Raw genomic sequence first — 25,884 nt, 5'->3', positions numbered from 1 at the left:
GTATTTATTAATTGGTTCACCACTTCATCAATGGAAAGTGGATACTCACCCGCCTTTGCAAACCAGAGCAGATTACCAAACACTTCAGGCAAACTCACTGGTAAAGATAAACAGTTAAACAAATGTATTGACGACCAAAGATAGATTTTAAGTTATATTAAGTGATAGCCAAAAAGTCAGAGTTAGTTACCAAAATAACCAAAATAAAATAAAATGTTAGCCTCTCAACCCTGTTAGACTGGGCAACATCTAGATGAAGCCGTTTTTCTCACCCCACTGGATATTGCAGGTCGTAGTACACAGATTTCACCCTTGAAACCTGGGCCAGTCTCCTCTGTTGGAGCCTGAAGTCTTCTCAGTGTCCTTGTTGTGTGCAGCGTAGGTGGGGGCAGGCCCCGTGTTCTGTTTTATACCCTCAGTCCCATGTCTGGGGGACATTGCTGAGTCCCCAGGCAAGGCTGAGCAATTCGCGTGGTGTGGCTTCATGCAGGTGTCATTGAATTGTAACTCCCTTGCTGGACAATGGCTGGTGATGATTGTTTTGACACCTGCCCGGCATTGGTTACTTCCCTTATTTCCCTATATCTTTAGCTTCTATCTAACCTGATTCCCCAACTTCCTGCATGTTTTAGGGCCAACCATACCACACAATCTTATAACTTCATATGCACCAAAGATGTACAAATTCGACAGAACAATGGGTTTCAGCCGATCAGAACCTCTTCCCTGATACCTCACATGGCCTGCTTTATATGCAATATCAATTATATATAAATGAGGAATGTGGGGGTTACAGGATCCTCCCCCAAGGTTTATAATGTCACATCTTATTTGAATATTTTTTCTTTACCTGGCTGGATTTTTATAAGCCAAATGTGTGTGTTTGTAAATTGTGTAATACCAATCATTGATTTGTATTTTAACCACTCATATTGTGTATAACTGAATGTTTAAACTATAGCTAAGGTTAGGTAGCACCTGGTTACGGCGTTATGAGCCGCTTCTGTGTATTTTGTTCTGCTTGTTTTTTCTCTCTGACTTTTTTTTAAAAGTAATAAAAAAGTTTATAGGAAAAAAAGTCCAGTGTGCAGGGCAGAGACGTTAGAACAGTGCTGAGAGGAAACCGTCTCATGCTGTGAAGTCTGGTGATGCTGTGGCACCATGCAGGGTTTCAGCCACAGAACTTTCAGTTGATGTTGTTTGAAAGATAAGGCTAGGGACACACACGCGTGCGAGCTGCAGCCCACCGCACCCGCTCGCTGTGTACATCCTGGAAACCCCAGCACCACCGCAGCTGGCTGGAGAGTCACACCATTCACAGAGACATGCAATGCACCTGCAGGGCGATGGGCTGACCGTGCTCACTCCTTTTCATCCGTGGGCCTCCCTAGAAGAGGAAGGATGGTCCAGGGATTTGGGAGCTGGTTTGGGAAGCAAGAAAGTGGGGTTCAATTCCCAGCTCTGCCACAAACTTCCTATGTGCCCTTGGGCAAGTCACTTAATCTCCCTGTGCCTTGGTCTCCATTGTAAAATGGGGCAAATAGCCCTGCCCTGCCTCACAGAGGGGTTGTTAAAGCCTCTGAGGTGCTCAGATACTGTGCTGAGAGGCGCTCAGTGCCATTAGCCCCATTTTAGAGGTGGGGAAACTGAGGCACAGAGCGGGGCAATGACTTGGCTGTCATCCCACAGCCCATCTGAAGCTGAACTGGAGATGGAACCCGGCTTCTGCGACTTGTCGGCCGGTGTCTGAGTGTTTGGCATGATGCCCCTCTGTACAGGAGCGTTTGGACACTGACATGGAGAGTGCTACACTAGAGCCATGGGGGATTATTACTGAAAAGTCCCGTGTATGATATGACTGGTTGATACACAAACAAAAAGGGATCAAGAAAGCAGGACAGCCCCCCCCTCCCCCCCCCCCCACGACCAACCCTCACCAGCAAGGAAATACCTCATGCTGGGACCCCTCTTCACTTCACCCAAACGCCCACCTGCCAATCTACACTGCCAGGGCCGGACCCACATCAGCACGAGGGACCGCCTGCCCCATTCACACAACACACGAGCCTCCCTCGCAACCTAACGCAAACCCTTACTCACAGTCTCGCTCACAGCAGCAAACATTCTGCTGACGCGTGAGCAGGTTACGGGTGCACCGAGGCAGGCAGGACGATGATCCGGACTCCTGGGTTTCACTCCCGCCTCTACCATGAGCTTGGAGCAATGCATGGGCCTGCCCCGTGCCTCAGTTTCCCCAGCTGTGCAGCGGGGATAAGGATACTGCCTTGTAAAATGTGTTGAGCTCCTTGCATGAAAGGGAGCTGGAGAAGGGCAGATGTGCTGCAAACGCCATCCCCTGACAAGTAAGCTGCCCTCTGCCCCCCACCCCCAATCCAGGCCAGCCTGAAGCAATCGCACGTGGCTAGCTGGGCATGGCGCCTTGTTGCCCATTGGGGATGCTGGAATTTGATTACTCCCAGGGATGGCACATGCTGCACATACTGGCCTTATTGGTAAGTTACATGCTGAAATTCCTGCGGCATCTTTAACCCCATCAATATTCATGGCAAAGGAATTCACTAGCCTGGAGCCTCACCAGAATTGTGCTCCACCAAGGGAGACCATTTCCCTGCTAAATCAGAGCGGGGCCAGAACCCAGGGCCCAAACCCCTCCCACCTCTGGGGCCTTGGAGAACTGGATCCAAATGATATTGCTCGAGTCCCTATTTTCTTTGCAGGGCTCGTCCCATCCCGACGCTCTGCAGTGCACCCAGGAGTCCTGTTGGCTCCGGGGCTGAACGCTAGGAATTCACTGTTTTCGTTCCGGATGCCAGGAGCTGCTCCAGCCTGGGAAAACACATGCCACAGAAAGGTCCCATCTTTCTCTGGGAAGTCTGCCTCCCATCTCCCGTCAGACTGTCGGGCTGGGAAGCGAGTTGTCTATGTTTGAAAGTGAATTACATGCTGGGGAAAGATTGACAGCTTGAGAGCATGGGGCAGAACACGCTGCCCCCCACACCCTGCCCCACTGCAGTGCCAGCGTCCCACACCAGCTGCTTCAGAGGAAGATGTAAGAACCCCTAGGAGCAGATGTGGGACAAACTGCAGTGCCTTCCCTCCCCCTGCCCCAACAGGTCTCACCCCGCGCTCTCCTACTGAGAGATCGGCTGAGATCCTGACGTACGACGTTCAATGAATTATGATCACTGTGGATAGTCTTCAGAGTCTTGGAAAGCACAGAGCCATTGAAATGTGGGGCTGGGAGGGACCTCAAGAGGCCACTGAGTCCAGCCCCCTGCGCTGAGCCAGGACCAAGTAACCTGGTCTTAAAAACCTCCAATGACGGGGACCCCACCATCTCCCTGCGGAGCCCGTTCCAGAGCTTCACTACCCTGACAGTTGGGAAGTTTTTCCTGAGATCTAACCTAGAACTCCCTTGCTGCAGACGAAGCCCATTGCTTCTTGTCCTGCCTTAAAGGGACATGGAGAACACTTGATCACCGTCTTCCCTATAACAGCCCTTAGCATGCTTGAAGACAGTTATCGGGTTGTTCCCCCACCACCACCATCGCCCCGGCCCCCAGTCTTTTCTCAAGACTAAACGTGCCCAGCTTTTGAATCTTTCCTCATAGCTCAGGGTTTCTAACCCTTTTCTCATTTGGGTTGCTTTCCTCTGGACTCTCTCCAATTTGTCCTCATCCTTCCTAAAGTGCAGCACCCAGAACTGGACGCAGTTCTCCAGCTGAGGCCTTACCAGTGCCGAGCAGAGCGGGACAATTACCTCCCAGGTCTTACCTATGGCAGGTAATTGTGCAACTGCCCCCGGTGTTGGCTCGTTCCATTTGGGATCCACTCTAAGCCCCAGATCGGTCCAGCTGTGCAACCCCCTTGCCAGTCACTGCCCATTCTGTAGTTGTGTGCCCGAGTTGTCCTTGCTAAGGGCACTTTGCACTTGTCGTCATGGAATTTCATTGTGTTGAATTCAGACCAATGATCTAATTTGTCAGGGTCATTTTGAATTCTAATCCTGTCCCCCAAAGTACCTCCCAGCAGGGTGTCATCTGCACGGCACACTCTCCACTCCATTAGCCAAGTCATTAATGAAAATACTGACTTGTCCCAGACTCAGGACTGACTGCTGCAGGACTCCACTATATCCGCCCTCCTAGGCTGATAGATTAGTTATCAAGGGTTCACTTTGATTACAGTCTTTCAACCAATTGTGCCCCCACGTTATAGATATTTCTTGTAGCCTGTGTTTCCCTAGTTTGCTTATGAGAATATCATGTGGGTCTGGGTCAAAAGCCCTATAAAATCCAGACCTAGCACATCTACTGCTTCCCCCCAGCCAGTGACCCTGTTGAAGAAGGAAACTAGGCTGCTCTGTCATGCTGTCTATTCCTTATAACTCTGTTATCCGCTAGGTGCTGACAAACTGATGGTTCACTAATTTATCCCAGTATCTTTCCAGACACTGACGTCAGGCGGACTGGTCCATAATTCCCCGGATTCTCTCTGGTCCCCTTTTAAAGGTAAGGATTGTGTTTGCCCTTCTCCGGTCCTCTGGGACCTCATCTATCCTCCAGGTTAATTGCCAACGGTTCTGAGATTGCTTCAGCTAGTTCCTTAAGTAAAGTGAGATGAATTTAATCAGAGCATGCCGACTTGAATACATTGAATGTATCTAAATATTCTTTAACCTGTCCTCTCCTTAGTTTGGTTTGCGTTCCTTCCCCGTGGTTGTTAATATTAATTGTGCTGAGTATCTGGTCACCATTAACCTTTATAGTGATGACTGACGCAAAATAGGCATTAAACACGTCAGCCATCTTGATGTCATCAGTTAATAGATCCCATTCCCCACTAAGGAGAGGACCTGCACTTTCCTTCCTCTTTCTCTTCATTCTCATGTATTTAAATAACCTCTTCTCACTGCCTTTGTCTTCCTTGCTCGGTGCGACTCATTACGTGCCTTCGGGCTTCTCGACACTACAAAACTAGGTTGACGTGATTTAGGTCAACCTACAGCCACTGCAGTCATTCAATCGGCCATTGGTATCCATCCTACTGTCCTCCTGCCAGTGGAGCGCAGCCGCACAGGAGCGCTTGCATCGACTGCCGTGGGGCATCATGGGGCACTGAGAGCCGAGTGTGGGGCACTGCCAGTCACTAGAGCCCCCCCCTATCTGCCCCAGGGTGACAGTCCCTGCTGTGAGTCCTGATCCAGCTGAATTTCACAGCACAGAGCCTACCAGCCGTGGAATTGACATCCTTGTCTGCTGTTGTCTCTGCTCAGAGCAGCTGCACTGGGACAGCTCTGGGAGCTCCCTGCAACCGGCAGCCATGCTTGGAGTGGGGAGCCAGAGGGAAGCAGGGCTCCTAGCGGTGAGGGGGGAGCCCAGGCACAGCAGCCTGTTGGGAGCAGGTAGCCAAGAACCTGTGGGGGGGGGGGGGCAAGCAGGGCTCCCAGAGGACAAAGACATTCTGCTGTTCTCATGCCTTTCTTTCTTTTGAATCATGAAATCTATCCTGTCATGATCACTTTCACCCAATGTCCAATCTCTTTTTGAATCTTGTTAAGTTCTTGGCCGCAACATCTTCTTGTGGCTGTGAGTTCCCCAGTTTAACCACTCACTGAGACAGTATTTCCTTTGATTGGTTTGGAATTTCCCACCTTTTCATTTCATTGAATGTCCCTTTGTTCTTGTGTTATGGGAGGGAAGGAGAACAGAGGCTCCTGAGCGCCCCTGTCTAGAGCAGGCATTATTTACACACTTTTCTCACGTCCCCTCTCATCCGTCTCCAAGGAGAGTTTTTCCAAGCTGCTGCTTATTCTCCTCACCCTTGTCTGAACCCCTCTCGTTCTGCTATACCCCTGTGAGCCGCAGTGACCAGCATTGCACCAGTGCCCAGGCGCGGCCGCACCATTGATTTACATAAAGGCCTTAGAAAATTCTCGGTATTATTCCCTTATGCAGCCTCACACTCTGCTCGCTCTTTTGACTGCAGCTGTGCATTGAGCAGGAGTCCCCCCTGAGCTGTCTACACTGACTCCCTTTTCTTGAGCTGACACAGCTCATTTGCACCCTGTATGGAGCACGGGTAGGCTATTTCCCCCCTGTAATCTGCATTGCTTTGCATTTGTGACTCTGAATTTCATTTGTAATTAGAATCATAGAATCTCAGGGTTGGAAGGGACCTCAGGAGGTATCTAGTCCAACCCCCTGCTCAAAGCAGGACCAATCCCCAACTAAATCATCCCAGCCAGGGCCTTGTCCAGCCTGACCTTAAACACCTCTAAGGATGGAGATTCCACCACCTCCCTAGGTACTTGTGTGGCCTGTTTCCCTCCTCTCAGAAGTTCCCTCACCGTGTTCTCTGGTCCTGACTCACCTAAATTACTGTTTGTCCTGGGCAGATTCCCCCCCCCCCCCCCCGCACTGCTCCTCCCCCCTTTCCACATCACTAACAAACATACTGGATATTCCGACCTAGTGCACAACTCCTGTGGGTCCTGCCGTTCCCCTCCGGCCATGATGAAAATTCACCATTGAATCCTAGTCTTTGTTTTCTGACTGAACCAGTTTTTGATCCGTGACAATGTTGCCTCCTGCCAGCTGGTGACTTAGCTTCTTTAGCAGCTAAACAAGCTTTATTTGGAAGTATAAATAAGTTATGGTCAGTTGGTTCTTCTTTACCCACTACTGTACCAACATGGGCAAAGAATTCTACGATATCAGTGAGAGACAATTTTCCTTAGCTGAACCCCTCCTGGTTTGACCCTATCCTGGCCTGATCTCCACAATGTTTTGTCATTCTGGTTTTAACTGGCTTTTCAGCTGAGAGGTGAGGCTGACGGGTCTATATGGAGCACCCGGAGCCTTTTCAAAATACAAGTCCAAGATTTGCTCCCTCCAAGTCTCTGGAACAGCAGGTGTTTTGAATAAGTGATTTCCCGGTTTGGTCAGCAGCTCAGCTACCTCGTACCTAGGTTCCTTCAGAACCTCTGGCTGGCCCATCGGGGTCTGGTCCCGTATTGCATTTTAAATGATCCGTGTGCTCCAGCAGCTCTCTCGCAGTGGCCAGAGATCAGCCCCGGGGTAGGAATTCCCATGACATCTCAGCAGTGAAGACTGATGCAAGGAAATCATTCGGCTTCTCAGCAACATCCTTATCTCCCTTGATTGCTCCCATTAACTTCTGGTGATCCAGCAGGCTCACCCGTTCTTTCCCAGCCTTCCTGCTTCTGATAGACTTAAAGACTTGCTTGTGGCTGGCTTTTACACCTTTACCTATTTGCTCTTCAGACTCCATGTTGGCCCCTCTGATTTCCCCCCTCCTATCGTCTGCTGTACTTTGTGCTCCTGATTAGTGGACTCCTGGGGACAGGTGTCCGAATCTGGCAGGATTTCTGTTTGCCTGAAATATGCTCTTGACCCTGCCATGTAGTTCTGTTGGTTGGCTTCTTGCCTGCCCGGCTTCCTGGTGGTTGGGTGGGACACGTGTCTGCTGAGACTCTACGGAGCATCCAGGCCACCTCTAGGGATGTGACTCCGTTACTTTCAGCTTTGGGCCCTTCGCCCTTTCTCAAGTTCACCGTGTGGCTCGTCCCCGCCCCGGGGATGTTGACTAATTATATCGTGGTCTCTGGTCCTGAGTGGTTCAGCTCCTGTCACTTCTTGAATTAGCTCCTGTCAGTTACCTCGGCGTCACCAAGCAGAGCCGCTCCTCTCTCGCTCTGGCACTCGCTGCTCCACGACGGAATCACTGAAAGTGTCAAGATTAGTTTCTCTCGCCCCGTTCCCTGGGGCTGGGTGACCAGTTTGTGGGCAGGTCGCTGAAGTCCCCCATTACTATTGTTTTGCTGCCTTGTCCCTAGTTTCCGTTCCTTGATTTGGAGCCCGGTCGTGCGGCCCCACTGATGTAGTGACACATTCCTACAGCTGGGCAGTTGTCTCCTGTGCAGGCCTCTCCGCTCAGAATTCCTCTCTTTATGCTTCAGCACTGCGCCCCCACCTCTCTGGCTTCCTCTGGCTTGTAACCAGGTATTACCCTGCCTAGCCCATTGGTCTTCATAGAAATGCCCGTCTGGAAGAGATGGCGAGAGGTCATCTCGTCCATCCCCCCACGCTGAGGCTTAGAGCATCCCTACAGGAGCTTGTCCAACCTGCCCTTAAAAACCTCGGTCCTGCCTTGGACACCTGGGCAATGCTGAGCTCGCCTGAGCATTCCTGGCTGCAAACTGACTGTGACTTCCTGCCTGGCTTTTTGTCATTCTGCCACATCTCTGCCATGGGCCGAGTCCGCTCCCAGGCATTCCAGGGTTTGCTTTTACATTCCTTGCATTTGCACACAGACTTTTCTAGGGTTTAGTTTTGACCAGGTGCCAGTTTTTATTTACCCCTTTGGTCTGACACCCTGCTGAGGTGACAGACTTTTGACCTCTGCGTTGGTATCTGTTCCTGCTCTGGTTCAGGTGCACTTTGCACCACACCTTTAACTGGCTGCCCAGACACCCTTCCGACCTGTGAGCTCCTCAGCTCCTGCCACCCTTCCACCAGCTCCTGGATCAAACATTCCTCCCCACTCTGAGGGACGTCATGTGCCAGCAGTCCAGTTCCACTCAGACTCAGGGGGAGCCCATCCCTTCTGCAGACGCTCCCCCTTCCGCGGAACGTTCCCCGATGCCGGATAAATTTAAGCCCCGTTCGTCAGGAGACTGGCTTCCCCAGCGGGAGAATCGGGGAAGTTAGTCCTGGGGTGACCCCGCTCCTCCTGTGCCAGGTCAATAAGGAGCCCGGAGTCTCTGCTCCCCCAGGCCAGCAGCTCTGACCTCCCGATGCTGCCCCTGGCTCTGAGGTCCCCGAGCTGCTGGCACCAGGTACTTACATAAGCCAGGTGGCCGCGGCTAGTCTGCAGCTGGTCTCCACGCTGCGCAGTTAGACTGGGCTTTAACCCCGCACAGAGCAGGGCTGGATAGCTTTTGTGGGCTGCTAGTTATTCCGGTTAAAGGGTTTTACTATTTTCCAGATTTCAATCCCATAGTCGACCCGACTGTTAACGGAGCCACCCTCCCTGCCGTGCCCGGCCCACACAGTGCAAACGCCCCCGTGCTCGCTCCATGTGGGACCCCCTGGCTCGCTCCATGTGGTACCACCCCCATGCTCGCTCCATGTGGGACCCCCCGGCTCGCTCCATGTGGGACCCCCCCCGGCTCGCTCCATGTGGGATCGCCCCCCGCCCGTGCTCGCTCCATGTGGGACCCCCCCGGCTTGTTCCATGTGGGACCCCCCGGCTTGCTCCATGTGGGACCCCCCCCCCGGCTCGCTCCATGTGGGATCGCCCCCCGCCCGTGCTCACTCCATGTGGGACCCCCCCGGCTTGTTCCATGTGGGACCCCCCGGCTTGCTCCATGTGGGATCCCCACCCGGGCTCGCTCCATGTGGCACTCCCCCTGTGCTCACTCCATGTGGGACCCCCCGGGTCGCTCCATGTGGGACCCCCCCCCCGTACTCGCTCCATCTGGGACCCCCCCGTGCTCGCTCCATCTGGGACCCCCCAAGTCGCTCGAGAAGGACCATAGCAGCACTGAACACCGGCCTTCTTCGCTCCGCGCACCCGCTTACATCCTGGACCTGAGCTTGGTCTCCTGAAGCCTGGCGCCGAGGCCCCTACTCCGAAGCCTCGCTCGGAGACCCTGGCGACCCCCGTTCGACCGTCAGAGCGTGGCTGCTTGTTTGACGGTTGTTCTTTAACTGCTCCTGCCTGCCGCAGTTCCACCCTGGCAGTCCGTGACTGCCCCTAACCCAGCCGTGGGGTCTAGCCCCCAACACAACCCCGCAAAGTGCAAGGCCAAGCAAAGAAAGGACACTTACCGGGAGGTGCAGATCCTACTCCGCCCGGACACCCCCGTGCTCACGGGCTCTGCTGGGACCTCCGGCTGCCTCCGAAACAGCCACCAAAGCCAAAGCCTTTAGCGCCTCCCACCTGCTAATTACTGAGCCTCGGTGGCTGCTTTCCCAGAGCCTCGGACAAGGCCCAGGATCCTAGAGCCCTTCTAATACGAAACTAAACCAGGGTTACAGTCAGCGTTTTATTGCTGCTTGCAACTGCTCCCGCGGCAATTCCAGGGCAAGGTTCAAAACCAGCCATGGCATTTACCAGAAGGAACTGCCACTCCGTCCAAACTCCTTGTGCGCGCTCTGCCTATTGTCTTCTCACTAGATCTGGGGCCTTGCAGGCCAGGAGACTGGTTTGACAAGCAGGCACTGACTTCCTGGAAGAGCAGTGACTTCAGTCTATGGGACTTAACCCAAACAATATACATGAACTATACATCTGTGTGAGCCTGCCCACACACTCACAGCATACAGGGTTTAGCAGGTTTTGACAGGGCACTATGATTTTCCACTGGTCCCTAAGTTAGTAGCACATGGTCAAGGCCAACGTGGTTTGAAATCTGCATTTTGGAAAGAATCTAAGAGACAGCGAAGCTCAAACAGAAATGGTTGTTTTTTATGGCAATGGTTATTGTTCAACAAACAAACCTTCCCCTGTGGTATTTACAAGCCAAGTAGTACAGCTCGGAGAGCCGAAAAGTGAAACGAACCATACACAAAAGTGAAACTGACAGGTAGCTCACCTGCAAATGCAAAAACAAACAGCTGGACCAGGGAGAAGGTAACTGACATTTTAAAAATTCTGCCCATTTGAATTGCTAGGTGCTAGTACCCTGGGGGGAGAAATATGTTTGCAGCAGAATTATGGGCTTGATTCTGATCTCCCGCACTCTGGCGTAAGTCAGGAGTCAGAGCTGGGAAATCCGTGTGACTATAGCTGTGTCTGGGTGTGAGGGAAATCGGGCCCATGCTATTTAAACGGATCGTGTCCTCTTAAGCCTCTTGGTTTTTGTTTGTTTGGTTTTCTCCACCACAAGCTCACTTCCTGCCCTCATTGCTTCAGAGCTTAAAAAAGAAAAAGAGCAGGACCTGAACTTGGAGTTTGTGTCACTCCGACAGAGAAATTCTGCAGGCCCACATCCCTCTTTCTGCCAGCCGCAGCCCATAAACAAGTCACAGTTTATTGTCATCCCTGATTAGCACCTAGCAGGGGCTTTTCTGGGGGCTCCCCACTGCTCACATTTTCTGGGAAGAGCCTGAGGAAAGAGAGACAGATTGGACATTGCACACTCTTGTCCAAGATCTCCAGTGACTTCAGCCTATGTGACTTAACCCAAATAATATACATGAACTATACATCTGTGTGGGCCTGCCCACACACTTACAGCAGTGAGTGGTCACCCCAAGAATGGGAGCACAGCGACCATGCAATGAGCTGGGGCAGAGATCGGGATGTTTAGTTCAGGTGTTTACAACGCCTTGTCTACACTAAACAGGGTCCGGTGCTAGCCTGGCAAACCCTGCCCGTGGAGAGGGCATCTGTGGCACGGCTTAGACCAGTTCCCAAACAGAACAAGTGATCCCAGCACAAGTCCTTTTTGCTGGTGTAACTGGGTCCACACCAGGGCTTTGCCAGCAGGGCTATGTTGGTCAGAGGTGGGAGGTTTTTTAGCTGGCAAAATGTTTAAGTGTCGACCTGGCCCAGTCTCCCTCTGCCTACCAGGACGTGCCATTCCCAGCGAGGGGAGCCGGACACACGCTAGCTCTGCTCCTGCTAGCAGCTACAGAGAGCAGTGTGGTGACGGCACCGGGGGTTAGACGCCCAGGTACAAACCCGCCTGCCCCCCTCAGTAGCAGCGTAGCCACCAGTGGAGATTCAAATTCCATTGTGCTGGGCACTTGTAACTGGAGTCGGCCACCTCCCATGCACCCCATCATGGCCATGGGTCATGCTACAGGCAGCCGGCCTCAGTTTCCCTTCTTGGACTGTTTAAATAAAACTTCCCTTGGTCAAAAATACCCCTCCTTGGGGACTAGGCTTTTAATAGAAAATTAACTACAAATAAGAGTCACAAATCCCAGCCAAGGCTTCCCTTCCTCCTCCCCAATCTCCCTGCCTACGGCAACCCCTGGTCTGCAGCTTCCCTGCAGGAGCCTTTCCTCACCTGGGGAAGACTCTCTACCAACTTCCTGGGCTTCCACCTGCTGCCCATTTGGGGACTCCCTGATCCAACCCAGGTGTGCCTCTTTAGTGGTCAGGGCTGGCTAGCCCCAGCCCCTCCAGCCACCTGGTACAGCACCGCACGAGCACACAGCCCTGCCCCCAAACTGCTGACACTCTTAACAGCCCGGCCAGGTGCAGACAGGATCCGTAGCCCCATTTCACAGACTGGGAGCTGAGGCCCCAGAGGTGACACTGGGAGGTGGAAAACCTGGGCCTGACGCCGAGGCCCATGGCAGAGAGGGCCTCATGCTTCAGAGCAGCCAGCCCCTGGCTCTGGACCAGACAATGACAAGTGGGTCGCGTAACCCTGCGTGGGGTAGGCCAGCCCTGCCCCCGTGGGAGCCGTCTCACTCCCCTGCTGTCCCTCCGCATGCCGACGGAGTGTCATTCCCTGCACCCTGCTGGCTGCACCATGGCTGGTTTCCTCACGTGGGCCTGAGTACGGAATGAGAACCAGCTCTCTCCGCCCCAGCAGTCTGGGTTAGGAGGTGGCTGAGCAGGCCCCATGGCCCCTCAGAGTGACCGAGGCTAGACCAGAACCGCTCAGCCCTGCAGTGCCCCGACGGAGCTCCGTGTCCCCCGGGCACTAGTGATTTACATTGGTTAACCCATCGTTGCCTCACCCTGGGCGCAAGCTCCAGACAGCCCGTGCAAAGGGCCTGGAGACGCATTGGGAAGGATTGTTATTGTGACTGGTAACACTGCTCTACAGCCAAAATGCTTCTGAAATGAATGTAGTCAAACTTTACTAATTCCGGGTCACTGAGAACGAAAATGATGCTTCAAATTGTTGATTGGCTCTAGTTTTCAAGATATGCTATTGGGTCAGTATATACGACCCTTGACTTGGGAATGGCGGAGGATAAGTGAGTTCTAAAGGGAAGGGATCTCAATTTAAACCAGAAATGACTAAAATACATCTTTGACTGGATCTATGAATAAACCTATGACTGGGTTTGGACAGTACTTGCTTTTAAGGCAAAACAATGAATGATGCAATCTGAAGCTGGTATTGCATCATACGTGATATGAATTGCATCATGTTATTCCTAGAAGTCATGGATGATGCAATCATAACAAAGCTTACATCACTCTGCTGAACAAATTGCCCTATATCAGCTCTAGAAATCATACTGTGTCGTGCTCTCTTATTTGTCAGTGTTTGATTTTGCAAAGGGACACATTTCTGTTTAGCCAAAGTGAGCAGAGATGCCTCGTACTTGTGTGAACAGTGCAGATAACTTCTGCTATGTTTGTGGTGAAGTGACTTTTGCATCACAAAAGCGCAGTATAACCACTATGGTTAAGAAAGCCTATCACCTTTATTTTGGCTGCAAAATTGGAGATCAGAACAAGAGGTGGGCCCCACACATATGCTGCAACACTTGTGCAACAAATCTTCGCCAGTGGTTGAACAGGAAAAGGAAATCTATGCCTTTTGCAGTGCCAATGATTTGGAGAGAGCCAACAGATCATACCAGCAATTGTTACTTCTGCACGGTGCCTCCAGTTGGGAAAGGTGTGTCAAAGAAGAAAAAGTGGACTGTGCATTATCCAAACATTCCATCAGCTATACGCCCAGTACCCCACGGAGAAGGACTGCCGGTTCCTGATGCACCAGAATCATTCTCACTTGAGTCAGACAAGGAAGAGGATGAAACTTCTGGTCCTGAACCATCAATGTCACAGGACCCACATTTTCTCCCATCCTCCTCCTCTGACCACACCTCATAACACAAGGTGAACTGAATGACCTTGTCAGGGATTTGGAACTACCCAAGAGTAAGGCGAAGCTGTTGGGCTCCAGACTACAGCAGTGGAATCTCCTGGCAGGTGATGTTAGGGTTTCCATGTTCCGTGACCGTCAAAAGGATCTTGTCCCATTCTTCTTCATGGAAGGTGAACTTGTAGCCTGCAACAACATCGATGGTGTGATGGCAGCCCTCAACATCGTTCACGATCCAGATGAGTGGAGACTGTTCATTGATTCATCGAAGATGAGTCTTAAAGCTGTTTTACTGCGTAATGGCAATGTTTTGCCATCAATTCCAGTTGGTCATGCAGTCCATATGAAGGAAACCTATGACAACATGAAACAACTTTTGAGGTGCATAAACTATGACCAACATCAGTGGCAGCTTTGTGGCGATTTGAAGGTTGTTACTCTCTTGCTTGGTCTGCAGACTGGATACACAAAGTAGTGCTGTTTTCTCTGCGAATGGGATAGTCATGAAAGAGATTCCCACTACATCAAGAAAGATTGGCCACTCCGACAGTCATTGGAGCCTGGGAGGAAAAGTGTTCAGCATCCACCACTTGTTGAATCAAGGAAGATTTTGTTACCACCCTTACACATCAAGCTGGGTCTGATGAAGAACTTTGTCAAGGCCATTGACAAAACACAAGCAGCTTTCAAGTACCTCCGTGGAAAATTTCCAAGGTTAAGTGAAGCTAAGATAAAGGAAGGTGTCTTTGTTGGTCCTCAGATTCGTGAACGTCTTTGAGATGATGCATTTGACCATGCACTGCGTGGCAAGGAAAAGACGGCATGGAAAGCCTTCCAGTTAGTGGCAATAAATTTTCTCAGAAACAACAAGGCAGACAACTACAGGTTGTTGGTGGAAAACCTCCTCAAGGCATACAAAAGCCTTGGTTGCAACATGTCACTAAAGATACATTTTTTGCACTCTCATCTAGATTTTTTTCCACCGAACTGCGGAGCAGTGAGCGACGAGCACGGTGAGTGATTTCACCAGGACATTGCAACAATGGAGAAACGCTATCAGGGCAAATGGAGCCCATCAATGCTTGCAGACTATTGCTGGACAGTGACAAGAGATGAATTTAATGAATACAAGAGACAAGCCAAGAAGCGCCGAGTAGACACTGAATAGGACTAAACTATGTACATAATAGTTTTTTGCATTTTGTTTCATAATAAATTTTATTTATATAACCCTTTTGCTGATTTTTAAAGTGTTACATAAACAGGACAGGTGAAATATTATCATGTAAAGCAACCATAAACCCATGAAAAGACCTAGGTTTACAATTTATGATTAAAACTCTACTATCTACACAATATACATAGACATAAAATGTAAAAACTTAAATATCTTAGAAACAGTAGCCAGTCAGTTGTTTTAATTGTCATATTTGAATTCAGCACATCAAAATACATAATAAATAGCACATTTGATCTCTGAAGCAGACGACTTCTCAAACATTGTAGACCAGTGTAATGGAAATCTATCGCAAATGCATGGTTCCGCCTGGTTAGCTGGGGTTACTAGGAACCCCCCCACGCCCGCCTGGAACATAATTAAGCCCGCTCGTTGTAATGCGGTCCATGCAAATTGCCAGCAGCAAAAACAAATTCGTTGCAGCTGGGACCTCACAGGCTGCCCTAAGCTGTGCTTCACTGCGGGCTGGCAGAGACAATACAAACTCTGTCCGGCTCTTGGCGTCAGATCCATGCCACGGACACGAGGCTCCACCTGCGCAGAGCCGGTTGCAGGAACAGGGGCCCCGAGAGCAGAGTGTGACTCTCTGGATCCTGAAGTGCTCGGCAGCCCAGCGCAGAGGTGCGGGCGCTTTGCGGCTGGGGCTCCAGGTTTTTCTAACATCAATAAAACGCAGAGCCAGGGTGAATTTTCACAGCGCTGCTGCAGCTGGCGTTAACTCCTTTGGCTTTCACAGACTCGGGTTTGTTTTATCAGCCACCATCTGTTTTTCTAAATCACTTTTCTTCCAATAAAGGCATCAGTTGGGTGCATTGGACACCTCGTGCTGCGGTTCTACTGGCTCCACTGGCACTATAACTCAGCGGAGGGGGGAGGGATAGCTCAGTGGTTTGAGCATTGGCCTGCTAAACCCAGGGTTGTGAGTTCAATCCTTGAGGGGGGCCACTTAGGGATCTGGGGCAAAATCAGTACTTGGTCCTGCTAGTGAAGGCAGGGGGCTGGACTCAATGACCTTTCAAGGTTCCTTCCTGTTCTAGGAGATAGGATATCTCCATTTATTATTACTCAGCTGCCATGGGGACGGGCACCGACCGACACAAAAACCTAGAGCTCTGCCGGGGTTTCTGGACGTTTCTCTTGTGCCTCATTGTCCCTTGCAATGTTGCTGGTGACTTCAGGAGGCTCCACGGGCAGATGACCTCAAGGGACAGCGTATCTTGGGCCGGATTCTGCTCTCGTTTCCACAGGTACAAAGCAGGAGCGGAGCCAGTGCACGTGCTCCAGGCCAATGCCAGTGTGACCGACAGGAGAATGTGGCCCCTGGCCCCTGCAAAGGTCCTAGCTAAGGAGCAACAAGCCAAGTGGGGGAGAGGCTGGGCTGGGCTGGCCCCTTCTCCCAGGCCTCTCCCCTGCAGTGTTCTCCAGGGCTTGGCCAGCCAGCGCCAAGTATACACCCACGATGGGGCTTCATAGAGCTCTCTGTCCCCAGCTCTCTGCAGGTGGGCCTGGGGGCATTTTCTCCACAAGCCCTGGGGAAATGTCTCGTGGGCTCCTGCCCTGCACGTGTCTTTGGGCCCTGGTGGCTAAGAGGGGAGTGGGACGCGGGCCCTCACTATGGGGAGGGAAGGCACTGGCAGGGGTCTCACCAGAGGGGCAGGGGACACCCCCCAGAGCAGTCCTGCTCTGACCACTGCCCTACACTGCCAAGCCAAAAATAAAGGCACAAAGGGAGGGCCAACTTGACATCCCCTCCCCTTGCCATGGGCTGGAGTCCTGCTCCCACGAGGAGTCCACACCGGCCGTGACAGCCCAGCGTGGCACAGCCTCAGCAGGATCTGCCTGGCCAGGGCAGGAGATAGAACCAGCGTTTGGGGGCCATGTGCTGAACAGGGAGGGGCCGAGCCACAGACCCAGGGGCTTCGGCCCCAGGTTCTTGTGCAGCCTGTCTCTGAACTGCCGAGTGCCAAACCTGCCGTACAAGCAGCAGGGGCCTGGCTCGGGGCTCTGATTTGCACTCATCTCCAGGGTCCTTTAGCCCTGGCCATTGCAGAATCTGACACATGCTGGAATCCGGCGTCCCGCCAGCCTGGGCCATCTCTCCCTCCGCAGCTCGTGGCTCCGTCCTTAGAGGCACATGAGAGAGAAGCTACACACACGAGCGACCACGCTGGGCTACGTGGGTGAGCCGGCCCTGTGGGCTCAGAGCAGCACAGCACTCGCTGCCGCTTGTAAGCCAGGCAGAGCAGCTGGTGTCCTGCTCACGTGCATTGGTCTGAGCCAAATTCTGCTCATCCCAGGGATACACCCGAGGGCAGCGGCTGGTCCCACGAGCTTCATGGCCTTCAAGCAGCCGCATCGAAGCACAGCACAGACAGCAGCCACATCGACCTCCCCCGAGCACCCTCTGTGCATCGTCCTCCATGGGGCATAGCTAAGTGCCTGCCTGCAATGAGCCACCTCGCCCACTTCAAAGCCTGCCCTGGGTCGCCAGCTTCCACTGGTACAAACCAGCCCCTTTCGCTCCGCTCGGCTGGTAACTGCTGACCTCAGAACCCGAGAGAAAGTCTCAGCCCCCTTAACTGGACATACTCGGCCAAGGGCATCTTGCCGCCTAGATCCAGGGGCGAGCACAGAGGAGAGCAACAAAACTGCTTATGGGGCTGGAGGGCTGACGGACGATGAGAGATTACAAAAGCGAAATGTTTATGGTTTGGCTAAGAGACGACTCCAAGGGACATGATAACAGCCTGCAAGTATTTGAAGGTTGTAAGCGCTGAGGCTAGAGAGGGATCAGCTCACACTCAGGGCTGCAGGCTGAAGTTAAGCAAAGGAAAATTCAGGCTTGATACCAGGATATCTGTCCTGAGGCTGCGATCACTGTGGATTTGGAGTGGCGGGACTTTTATAACAAAGGCTGGCAAAGCTCAAGGGAACGTGTCATAGGGAATAACCGTGAATAGGTCTTTTCCTCTTCAATTGTTTGATTCCGTGGAGAGAGGGGCCAGAACAAAGCACATCGGAACTTGGTGGAAGTCTGGAAGTCTGGAATTGGCTCCAGACCCAAACCACTCACTTGAGTCCATCTCCAGATAGACAGATACAGCTAGCTTGCGTGAAACTAGCTACACACACAGCCCAAATGGGCTGGTCACAAGCCACTTCCCCCAAACCCAGTCAGTTCAGACGATTTCATCCCAGCCTCTGACAGAGTGACCCTGCTGATAGCCAGGCGGGCAGCGATCGAAAGAGGCTGAATTCCTATTTATTTTTTTATCTTTTCCATAAAAGGAAAAAGTGGAAGATCTTTACAGCTGGTGAGGAAGGGATGCCAGGCAGGGGATGCATACACACACACGGACACTTGGGTTCAGTCTCTGATCTCAAACAGACTTGGTTTCTATCTATATTTCCCCCCCACAAACATCTGTTGTTAACTTCTAAACTGAGTGAAATTAACACGCCATGGCTGTAACTCACAATTAAAGTTTCTTTTTAAACTAAGCCCTTTTTCCTTTGCAAAGCGCTGTGCCAATCAATTATATTTTCCACATACCTTTGGCAGTGCTAGGTCCTAGGGGGATCCCTGGAAAGAAGGGGTGCGGTGCCACAAAGGAGAGGCGCTCCTGCTTGACGGGTGGCTGGCTGAAGAACCTCTTTCCCAGCTGATGGAAGCACAGATGTGTGGGGGGGGAGAGAAATGACTGTGCAGAGGGGAGGAGAGACAGACCAAGAGAGGCTGCAGCTTTTTAACTGCTGTCTTGGCTCCTTTCCCCCGAGCGAGCGAGCGAGCGAGAGAGGCAGACGGGGGTCAGGGGTCAGCGATGGAGCTGAGGATGGGAACTGAAGCGGTGGACCAAGCAAAGCAGGGAGGTGCATGGGAAGGCTCAGTCGCACTCTTGGGGCTGTCCCGCAGTGGTGACATGCCACCGCCTACAGGAAAAAGGAACCTGGACCACTGGGCAGACCCTAGTGGAGGGTCCTGGGGGTCGAGGAGCGAGGAAATGACTCAGAAAGGCACCGTCTAGCAAGCATCACAAGACCATAAATAGTTGCCCATCTGCAGCACAACAGGGGGTGGGATGGAAACAGAGTGCACTACATAGACTGAAAAGCCTCATCCTGCAAAACGGAAGGGAGGCATTCATTTCCCCTCACCGCCCCCCAGCAAAAGCAGCTAGTGAAAGCAATTAAGGAACCAAGGAATCATAGCGAAGTACTGCCTTCCAAAGCCCCAGGGATCTCAAAGCACTTACCAATCACTGAGACAACCCCCCCCCCATGGAATGGGGAAGTATCGTTAACCCCATTGTGCAGAGGGGAAACTGAGGCACAGAGCAGCTGAGAGCCTGATTCTGCAACTCTTGAGTAAGGATCATTCAGATGATTAAAGGCTGCCGATTTGGGCCCTGGGTGACTTGTCTGAAGTCACAAAGTGAGTCATTGGCAGAGCTGAGAACAGAAGCCAGGAGTCCTGGTTCCTGTCCCCCACGTCCTGCCCCGTTGAAAACAAACGAGCAAGGGCCTGCTCCTGCTCGCACTGAAGCCAAGGGGAGTTTTGCCAATGACTTCAGCAGGTTAAGGATCATTAATTACGCAGCCACCCTTCTGCACAAGCAATTGGCGCTGTGATTAATTCCTTCCCTGGGAGAAGAGAGGTTGCTCTGTATAAGGCGCTGCACAGCCCGGGACGTTCAGTGACATCAGAACGGATTCCACACCGATGGAGAAGAGACAGCTGGCTGGAGGCTCAGCTGAACCTGTTCGGAATGGCCATGTCTGGGGACAGACCTGTCTGGCTTCTGATCCACCTGTGTGTCCACACCCCAAACGCACACTGCACATGTGTGTGTCTGGACAGCCAGACACCCCCACCCAACCACTCACACACACACACCCCATGCCACCCACACACCCTGCACAGCCCTACACCCCCAGCCCCTGCACACACCCCTACACCCCACACACACACACCCCCACACACACCCCACACCACCCCCACACCACACCCCAAACGCACACTGCACACATGTGTATCTGGACAGCCAGAAACCCCCACCCAACCACTCACGCACACACACCCCACACCACCCCCACACCACACCCCAAATGCACACTGCACACATGTGAATCTGGACAGCCAGACACCCCCACCCAACCACTCACACACACACACCCCATGCCACCCACACACCCTGCACACCCCTACACCTCCAGCCCCCCACACACCCTGCACACACCCCTATACCCGACACCCCCACACCCCACACCCCACACCACCCTCCCACACATCCTACACACACACACACACTCCACGCACACCCCACTCACACAGCCCATGCCACCCACACACCCCACACACACCTACAGCCCCCCCACACACCCTGCACACATCCCTACACCCCATACACCCCCCCCACACACCCCACGCCACCCACACCCCCCTACACCCCACACACCCCCACCCACACACCCCACGCCACCCACACCCCACATACCCACACACCCCATGCTACCCCCCCACGCCACCCCCACCCCCCCACACCTACACACACACACACTCCACGCACGCCCCACTCACACACACACCATGCCACCCACCCACACTACCACCCCACACCTACACACACACACACACCACCAGCCCCCCCACACCTCCTACACACACACACACCCCGCCCCCCCCCTCCTACACACACACCCCACCCCCACACACCCCACGCACACCCCACTCACACACACACACCCCGTGCCACCCCCACACATCGGCTCCCCACACCTACACACACACACCCCCACACACACACACACTAGCTCTGGGTATGTCTGGTTCAGTTGTTATATAAATACATTGCCTGTCTGTTGCTACCCAAGGATCTCAAAACACTTAACAAACAGGAATTAACTGAGTCTTACAAAAGCTCTGTCAGTGAGAGGTGTCGCTCTTCCCGCTTTATAGCTGGTGCTGCTGCCTGTCTGCATGACGGGGCTATGGTGGCATAGCTCCAAGGTATCCCCATGTGTAATGATGGCACGCCCAGGACGACCTGGCCAGATCCCAGGAGACCACAGGGCAGGCAGGGGCAGGCAGCAGGAGCCCCGCAAGGGAAGCAGCCCTAAGCAGGGGGATCCCAGCTGCGTGGACAATTTCCTGCGCTCGGTTTGAATACATGCGGAGACTCAGTCAGGACTCCGGAGCGCTGGCTGTCCTCTGAGTTGAGCTTCTAGGTCTGGCCCCATTAGGGGGTGACTGGGTGGCAGGTCGGAGCCCACTAGCACCCGAGTGCCTCACGGAGCAGAGCTGGAGCCCCACGGGCCCTGGCAGAGGGGGCCTTCTGCGGCGGAAGTAACCCCACCTCCCGGAGCAAGGGAAGGACGTGGCCGTCGGCCTGGCCGTGCTGACACTGGGTTAGGTCGGCGATGCTGAGGGGTGCGGGCGTTTCACACCCCGGAGCAACGTCCCGCTAAGTTCTAAGTGCTGAGCAGGCCTGAGACACTGATCTACCCCAGGTCACCCAGCCAGCTGGGGAGAGAGCCCAGCTCTTCAGGGTTGCCCTGCTGGGCGTTAGCCACAATCCCAGACAAACCCAGCCTCAGCTCCCCTGTCTGGAGCCTGGGGGGACAAGGGAATAGGTGCCAGCAGCTCGCTGGGCAGTGTCAGATGGGCAGCTGGCTAGAACAGCCCGGACAGAAAGGCAGGTGACGAGGGTGAAGTAGAGAGATGCTGGACGATGGCTCAGTAGGCAGGTTAACACTGTATCTAGTCTCACCCTCGTATTTATAATTCACCATCACTTTGATTTACCAGCAAAAGGGCTTCGCTGAAACCTTCCCTCCTCGCCTCCGCCCTCCCTCCCCGCCCCCATTTTTCTTCTTCTGAAATCTCCATTGAGCAGCACTGGGCATCTTAATCTGGGTTAGTCACTTGTTTACGATGTGGTGAATTCCATTGCCACGGGGCGGGGGTGTCCACCCCTAGCACTGGTCAACACCACGGTCCCTGCAGGCTGGTTCCAGGCCGCCCGTGGATGACAGGCAGATGACTCGGCCAGCCAGAGCTGTCAGCAGCCAGGTCACTGCAGCTGGGAAGCCCCAAGCCAGGCTGAGCAGGGAACAGACTGAGCATTGGCCAGCACGTCCTGGGGTCAGGTCCAAGCTGCACCGGAGGGCAGCATAATGCCCAGCGGCCAGGACTGCCTGGGACCGGGACTATACGCGAGGCCTGTAGCCTCTCCTAGCCGGGCAGTGACTCCCAGAGGAGACACAGTTATAAACGCTGCTTTCCCAAAGGGAGCGGAGCTGCTCGCTTCCCAGGAGAGAACCACGCTACCCACAGGCCTGGCTCCGCCCAAGGCAGGACACTCAGATCAAACCAAGCCACCCCGTCTGCTGGCCACGTTCACTGCGCGTTGCACCCGCCGAGGCATGGAGCTTGTGGGATGCACCTGGGGGCTTTCTCATCAGAGTCCCTCTGCTGTCACCGCCCTGGCAGAAAGCCATTGCAGCCAGGGCTTTCCAGGCATGGGAATTTTACACACACCCTGTGGCTGTTTGCGTCTTCCCAGCAGCTCAAACACAGCTCAGATCCTCCTGCTCCAAAAAGCCCAGGTCCCAGCTAGCTGGGCTCACGGAGAATCCCCCTTAGCTGTGCAGGGTTTGTGACACACAGCTCAGCAGTTCTGGCCCATCCATTAGCAAGCGGTGGCGTGCACACACACTAGCCTCCATGATCATACCTTGCATTGCACCACTTTCCCCTGGGTCCTAAAGCCCAGGGACTGAATTCTCCCTCTTAGAGAAAGAGCAAACGACCCGGTGTTTGTCTGCACTGCAAGAAAAGAAACCCCCTCGGCAGCGAGGTTCAGAGCCCAGTCAGCTGCCTCGGGGTTGCATTACGGGGCTAGAACAGCAGGGTAGCCCTGCCTGCTTGGGCTGGAGCTTGGCCTTTGCAATCTGGCGAGAGGGGAGGGGCTCGGCGCCTGGCTCCAGCCCGAGTGGGAACATTCACTGCTATTTCTGGCCCCATTGCGCGAGCTGAGCTGGGCCCTGACACTCACGTTCCCCGCGGGGGGGTTGCAGGATGGCAGTACCCTGAGGTCAGCACGATGAAGATCTGGGTGCTCTGAACTCTAGGGGGCAGGCAGGCAGGGCCGGCTCCAGGCACCAGCTTGTCAAGCAGGTGCTTGGGGCGGCCACTCCGGAGAAGGGCGGCACGTCCAGCTGTTCGGCGGCAATTCGACAGACGGTCCCTCACTCCGGCTCGAAGCGAAGGACCTTCCGCCGAATTGCCGCCACAGATCGCGATTGCAATCGTGGCTCTTTTTTTTATTTATTTTTTTTTTTTGGCTGCCTGGAGCCGGCCGTGCAGGCAGGCATGAGCTGCTGCCACTACCAGGGGCAAGGAAAATAGATTTGCACCCGTATTTATTTGGCCTCCATTCCTGTGGGTCCTTGGGGCTATAATATGAGCACCCCACCGCCTTTAGCCCCACAGCCCCCTATGAAGCAGGGCAGGGCCATTGTGTAGCTGTGGAAGTGAGAGCAGAAGTGGTTTGGCCAAGGTCACCAGAGAGTCTGCAATGAAACAGAGACGTGAACCCTGGTGTCCCACGTCCCAGGCGAGTGCGCTAAGCCCCGGGGCCAGGCCCACAGGCTCAGCTGGCCAATGCAGCTCGGAGCGGGCCACGCGGTATGGAACGAGTTCTCTCCCAGAGAACGCGCTGACTGTCTGGGCTCCCGCGGGGCCTGTGGACTGAGTGTTCCTCACCCCCTTAGGCCGGGGCTATTGTGAGCAGCCTGCAGAACCCAGCACAACTGTTCATGCCGAGGGTGCTGGTAATGCAAATAACACCAATAGCTAGGAGGTTTAGAGCGATAGCATCCAATTTGATAGCAAATGTCACCCTCCCCAGGGGGTTTTATAAACCAGGGGAATCACAGCGCCTACCACTGACATGCAGCTGCCTCTGGGGTGGGACCTGTCAGCTGTCGAGCAGCAGCATCACAGCTTAAGCCAGGAGCTGAAGAGCAGTGCGTGCTAGTGAAACTGCAGGGGGCTGTGCATAGCAAGGCTGGTGGGAACTTGGCCAGGACCCCAGGCGTAACATCGCTGTTCTTGTGCCCTGGGATCTTTAATGACCAAATCTGGGCAGCACCTCCACAGCGAATGACTCCACAGCGCCCCCTACTGCCACATCCCAGTACTGGCTCAGAAGTTAGGAGGGCGCCTACTGCAGCTCCACCCCCTGCAAGCTGTCCACGGCACTCCCCCGACCAGCGTGTGACTCCCAACACAGTCGCAGCGCCTGGGGGTCTGATGCTGGCGGAGACGCAGCCAACCCATCTCCTAGGTCACTCTGCTTTGGATGCTGTGCCTATTTATCTGGCCTAGCCTAGCAACCCGGGTGTTTCCGCTCAGCCCTATCTGTCAGGTCTGACACTCTGCAGCCCCCCGCCAGAAGCCAGCGCTGGGAACAGCCAAGGCATCCGGCGCAGATGGATGGGCCCCTTTGATCTCCGTTGCTTTGAAGGCGCCCAGCCCCTCTGGAAATGTTACTTCTGAGCGGGGGCCGTGTGAACAGTGCAGCCTGCGATGCCGTGGCAGCTGGCAGGACACTAGCAACTCACAGCCCCTGGGTCGGGGCTCGAACCCCTGGCCAGCTCCGCCCCCAGTGTCAGGCCGAGCTCTCCCACTCACCCCTTCTCACGTCGCCTGGGCTTCTCAGCCCTCTTCCCCCAGGCTAGCCCAGTGCTCACAGCTCCCTCGCCCCGCAGTTTGGTCTCATCCCTGCCTGGTATCTCTGCTCCCATCAAGTCTTGTCTGTCCCAGGTGCCCCCCAGCACTCCCAGCTGCTCTCCCTTGGCTGCTGCAGCCGGGCCCGGAGGAGAAGCAGCGAGCAGGGAGGCGCCCGCAGGGGTGGAATGAAACGGGAAGTGCTCAGGGCCACCTACCCCTCGGGCTCGCTGGAGAATGGCCAAGCAGCCCTGCGGCTGAGATGCAGGAGCAGGGCTGCTAGACGATGCGAGCTCTAGTCCCAGCGCTGTGGCTTCACCTCTCCGTGCCTCCGTTTCCACACCTGCGTGGGGCTGACCCTGCTGTCCTCGGGACAGGCGAGCAGGCCGAGAGGGGGGTGTAGGATCAGGCTCATCAGGAAGAGCCCCTCACACAGGGTAGCCTCCGACGATTCCCCAGTGCTCGTTCACCCCCCCCAGCCCACGGGTTCGGTTTGCACCAGACAAGGCCCCCGATGGGATCCGAGACAGATCCAGGTGGGCTCTGGGAGCGGCTGGGCTGCTTTGGCTAATGGCCGGGGGATGTGTTTGCATTTCAGCAGGCCCTAGCAGAGCAGAGGACACAGTTGTCCCTGAACCCGCCTCATACAGCAGGAGAGACTTGCTTAGCCACGCAGACCACGTCCAGGCCTGGCTCCAGAACCAGCGTTGTCCCCAGCCCTGCTGGGCCAGCTGACTCAGCCTCTCCAAATGATGAGACTGCGGGGCAGAGGGAGCCGTGCGGAGAGGCAGAGGGGAGGAGCGGACGAGCAGAGCCAGCGGAGGGGAAGAACTGTGGACACGCTCAGTCACTGGGCAGAGTAGAAGTCAGATGTCTAATTAAAAACCATTGAAATACCGTCCTTCCTGAATGGGAGGAGGAGGATGTGGAAAATCAGGGAGGGTTCAGAAGAGCTACAAGAACAATTTGGGGTCTGGAGAACCTGCCTCGCGGTGGGAGGCTGAAGACACACATGCTGTTTCCTGCGCTGAGGAGGTTAAGCTCCTACCTGGGGGAAGATCTCTGAGA

General features: G+C 54.0%; 1 protein-coding gene across 2 annotated transcripts in view; it reads right to left on the bottom strand.

Annotated features, from left to right (window-relative positions):
- The window catches only part of TBXA2R (thromboxane A2 receptor), a 67,262-nt gene that overhangs the window by 27,435 nt on the left and 13,943 nt on the right, over positions 1 to 25,884 (bottom strand). Inside the window, exon 1 of one of the 2 annotated variants that reach the window (XM_054013678.1) lies at positions 18,640 to 18,820. The exons of the other annotated variant lie outside the window; for it this stretch is intronic. The gene's annotated coding sequence lies outside the window, so the exon portion shown is untranslated. Of the gene's footprint in view, positions 1 to 18,639; positions 18,821 to 25,884 lie in introns of those variants that run through there. 2 annotated transcript variants of the gene reach the window in all.

Source organism: Malaclemys terrapin, chromosome 24 (assembly GCF_027887155.1).
Source record: "Malaclemys terrapin pileata isolate rMalTer1 chromosome 24, rMalTer1.hap1, whole genome shotgun sequence".
Lineage (NCBI taxonomy): Eukaryota > Metazoa > Chordata > Testudines > Emydidae > Malaclemys > Malaclemys terrapin.
The sequence above is the reverse complement of the archived record's forward strand: the minus strand, read 5'-3'. Positions and strand labels throughout refer to the sequence as shown.